Source organism: Phyllobates terribilis, unplaced genomic scaffold (genome assembly GCF_046119375.1).
Source record: "Phyllobates terribilis strain yellow unplaced genomic scaffold, ASM4611937v1 Scaffold_11__3_contigs__length_659146591, whole genome shotgun sequence".
NCBI lineage: Eukaryota > Metazoa > Chordata > Amphibia > Anura > Dendrobatidae > Phyllobates > Phyllobates terribilis.
This window is the reverse complement of record NW_027362771.1, coordinates 560,986,037-560,990,935: the sequence shown is the minus strand read 5'-3', so window position 1 is coordinate 560,990,935 and position 4,899 is coordinate 560,986,037.

The following is a 4,899-nucleotide window of genomic DNA, read 5'->3' as shown; positions in this document are numbered from 1 at the left end:
AAATCCTTGTAATTAAAGGGGTTGTCCACTTTTGGAAAAACATGTCCAGAAAAGGTGCGATCCCTGATTTTGGCTTGTGTATATTATTAACTATAATAATATCACAACATTCACATGTTTTTCTAGTTGTGAACTGCCTCCTCTTCTCTGGGCACCAATGTCAGCCGATTCCTTTGTCAGCCGATTCCTTTGTCAGCCGATTCCTTTGTCCATTCTTGTGTCACATGTCCATTGATAAAACATAGACTAAAATTTGCGAACATTCTGTTGGCGCTAGAGATGAGCGTTGCGGCTGGACCAGGGTCTTGCAAACTTGCTCAGCTGACACTCGAATGCTGATATCCTGGGGGCCCTGGGGTTTACAAGCCCCCCCCCCATGACACCATGATGTCACACAAAGCCAACGCCTCACGTGACATTATGACGTAGAAAGTACCTTGTAGACCCCAAAGGCCAAGGAAGTTTCAAGCCCCTGGCATGGCGGCCACGAAGTGGGCACTAGACCAGGATCCTGAACAAATTCCAGTTATGTAAATGACTGTAGATTTATGAGCAGGGGCGCAACGATTGCAGTCGCAACCGGGTCTGTGCGGGTGAGGGGCCCGCTGACGCCAGCGCATATTTCAACTGGATGAGCGTCGAGGCCAATCAGAGGCCGGCAGCTGACGCCAGAGGGCACGTGACTGGGGGAGTATGGCAGTGACGGGATGCGCTCCCGTCACCTGCACGCTGCAGTCAGCTTCAGAAGAGGACGCCGCACGGCACAGGAGCAGAGGGAAGGGGAGTATAATTCTTTATTTTTTCTATGTATTAAAGGACATCAGCAGAACGGGGGACATATACCAGGATGGGGGATATATATACAAGGATGGGGAATATATATACACCAGGATGGGGGACATATATACCAGGATGGAGAATATATGTATCAGGATGGGGATATATGTACCAGGATGAAGGATATATATACTAGGATAGGGGATATATACACCAGGATGGAGGATATATGTACCAGGATGGGGGATATATATACCAGGAAGGGGGATATATATACAAGGATAGGGAGCATGCATACTAGGATGGGGGATATACATACCAGTATGGGGGATATATATACCAGGATGGGGGATAAATATACCAGGATGGGGGATATATATACCAGGATGGGGAACATACCAGGATGGGGGATATATATACAAGGATGGGAAACATACATACCAGAATTGAGGATATATATGCCAGGAAGGGGGATATATATACTAGGATGGGAGATATATATACCAGGATGGGGGATATATATATACCAGGATGGGGAACATACATACCAGGATGGGGGATATATATATATATATATATATATATATATATATATATACAGTACAGACCTAAAGTTTGGACACACCTTCTAATTTAAAGATTTTTCTGTATTTTCATGACTATGTAAATTGTACATTCACACTGAAGGCATCAAAACTATGAATTAACACATGTGGAATTATATACTTAACAAAAAAGTGTGAAACATCTGAAAATATGTCTTATATTCTAGGTTCTTCAAAGTAGCCACCTTTTGCTTTGATGACTGCTTTGCACACTCTTGGCAATCTCTTGATGAGCTTCAAGAGGTAGTCACCGGAAATGGTCTTCCAACAATCTTGAAGGAGTTCCCAGAGATGCTTAGCACTTGTTGGCCCTTTTGCCTTCACTCTGCGGTCCAGCTCACCCCAAACCATCTCGATTGGGTTCAGGCCTGGTGACTGTGGAGGCCAGGTTATCTGGCGTAGCACCCCATCACTCTCCTTCTTGGTCAGATAGCCCTTATACAGCCTGAAGGTGTGTTTGGGGTCATTGTCCTGTTGAAAAATAAATGATGGTCCAACTAAACGCAAACCGGATGGAATAGCATGCCGCTGCAAGATGTTGTGGTAGCCATGCTGGTTCAGTATGCCTTCAATTTTGAATAAATCCCCAACAGTGTCACCAGAAAAGCACCCCCACACCATCACACCTCCCCCTCCATGCTTCACGGTGGGAACCAGGCATGTAGAGTCCATCCGTTAACCTTTTCTGCGTCGCACAAAAGACACGGTGGTTGGAACCAAAGATCTCAAATTTGGACTCATTAGACCAAAACACAGATTTCCACTGGTCTAATGTCCATTCCTTGTGTTCTTTAGCCCAAACAAGTCTCTTCTGCTTGTTGCCTGTCCTTAGCAGTGGTTTCCTAGCAGCTATTTTACCATGAAGGCCTGCTGCACAAAGTTTCCTCTTAACAGTTGTTGAAGAGATGTGTCTGCTGCTAGAACTCTGTGTGGCATTGACCTGGTCTCTAATCTGAGCTGCTGTTAACCTGCGATTTCTGAGGCTGGTGACTCGGATAAACTTATCCTCAGAAGCAGAGGTGACTCTTGGTCTTCCTATTCTGTTGCGGTCCTCATGTGAGCCAGTTTCTTTGTAGCGCTTGATGGTTTTTGCAACTGCACTTGGGGACACTTTCAAAGTTTGCCCAATTTTTCGGACTGACTGACCTTCATTTCTTAAAGTAATGATGGCCACTCATTTTTCTTTACATAGCTGCTTTTTTCTTGCCATAATACAAATTCTAACAGTCTATTCAGTAGGACTATCAGCTGTGTATCCACCAGACTTCTGCACAACACAACTGATGGTCCCAACCCCATTTATAAGGCAAGAAATTCCACTTATTAAACCTGACAGGACACACCTGTGAAGTGAAAACCATTTCCGGTGACTACCTCTTGAAGCTCATCAAGAGAATGCCAAGAGTGTGCTGCTTTGAGTAAGAGGGAATGGTCGACTGTGTCGAAGGCAGATGACAGGTCCAGAAGGAGGAGGATGGAGTAGTGTCGCTTGGATTTGGCGGTCAGTAGGTCATTGGTGACTTTGGTAAGGGCAGTTTCAGTCGAGTGATGCGGACGGAAGCCAGATTGTAGGTGGTCAAAGAGGGAACAGGAGGCGAGGTGGGAGGACAGTTCAAGGTGGACATGTTGTTCTAATAGTTTTGAGGCAAAGGGGAGAAGTGATATGGGGTGGTAGCTAGTCAGAGAGGATGGGTCAAGGGAGGGCTTTTTGAGGATGGGTGTGATTGCGGCATGTTTGAAACATGAGGGGAAGACACCGGTTGTTAGTGACAGGTTGAAGAGGTGGGTTAGGGTTGGGATGAAGACTGTGGTAAGGTTAGGGATGAGGTGGGATGGGATTGGGTCAAGTTCGCAGGTGGTGAGGTGTGATTTGGAGAGTAAAGAGGAGACTTGACCTTCTGTAATGGTGGAGAAGTGGGGTTTGGAGGAGGAAGGTTGAGTAGATATGAGGAGGGGTTGTGCAGACTTTAGGCAAAAGCTTTGTCTGATGGTGTCAATCTTCTGCTTGAAGAATGAGGCAAAGTCTTCGGCTGAGATGAGAGAAGAGGGAGGAGGTGCTGGGGGACGAAGGAGAGAATTGAAAGTGTTAAATAGCTGTTTAGGGTTGTGAGACAGGGAGGATATGAGAGATGAGAAGTAGGCTTGTTTTGCTGTAGTGAGTGTGGACTTGAAAATAGTGAGGGATTGTTTGAATGCCATGAAGTGCTCGATGGAGTGAGACCTTTTCCATCTCCGCTCTGCAACCCTGGAGGCCCGTCGCAGTTCTTTAGTAAGTTTGGTGTGCCAGGGTTGCCTGTTGATTGTGCAGACTTTAGGCAAAAGCTTTGTCTGATGGTGTCAATCTTCTGCTTGAAGAATGAGGCAAAGTCTTCGGCTGAGATGAGAGAAGAGGGAGGAGGTGCTGGGGGACGAAGGAGAGAATTGAAAGTGTTAAATAGCTGTTTAGGGTTGTGAGACAGGGAGGATATGAGAGATGAGAAGTAGGTTTGTTTTGCTGTAGTGAGTGTGGACTTGAAAATAGTGAGGGATTGTTTGAATGCCATGAAGTGCTCGATGGAGTGAGACCTTTTCCATCTCCGCTCTGCAACCCTGGAGGCCCGTCGCAGTTCTTTAGTAAGTTTGGTGTGCCAGGGTTGCCTGTTGATTGTGCGAGCTTTGGTATGTGTGAGAGGGGAGATCGAGTCAAGAGCTGCAGCTATTGTGTTATATAAAGCGGCAGCAACATCTACATTGTGTAAGGAATTTATGTCTGTAAGAGGGAGGAGGGATTCAGAGAGTGAGTGTAGGTCAAGGTGTTTGAGGTTTCTGCGAGCGTGTGTAAGTTTGTAGAGTGGGGATTGTGCACCTGGAGAGGAGAGGGTAGAGAATGTGAGGAGGTTATGGTCAGAGAGAGGGAGAGGTGTGTTAGAGAGGTTAGATAGGGAACAGAGGCGGGTGAAGATGAGGTCCAGTGTGTGGCCATCTTTATGAGTAGCTGCAGAAGACCATTGAGCAAGGCCAAAGGAGGAAGTGAGGGATAGGAACTCAGAGACAGACGAGTAGGAAGTGTCAATGGGGATGTTGAAGTCACCCATTATGATAGTGGGGATGTCAGCGGAAAGGAATTGAAGCAGCCAGGTGGTGAAGTGGTCTAAGAAAGTGGTGGCTAGCCCTGGGGGTCGGTAAATGACGGCCAGTTGGAGGTCAGAGGGGGGATAGATGCGCACACAGTGCACCTCAAAAGAGGGGAGTGTAACAGAGGGTGGCAGTGGGATTTGGGTGAAAGCACAGGTATCTGACAGGAGAAAACCTACGCCTCCTCCATGTTTGCCATTGGGGCAGGGGGTGTGGGAAAGGTGGAATCCACCATACGAAAGTACAGCTGGGGAGGCTGTGTCAGAGGAGGTGAGCCAGGTTTCGGTGATGGCTAGGAAGGAAAGTTTCTTAGTAATGAAAAGGTCGTGGACGTAGGAAAGTTTGTTGCAGACGGAGCGAGCGTTCCATAGAGCTCCTGTTAGTGCAACTGAGGAAGTGGGGA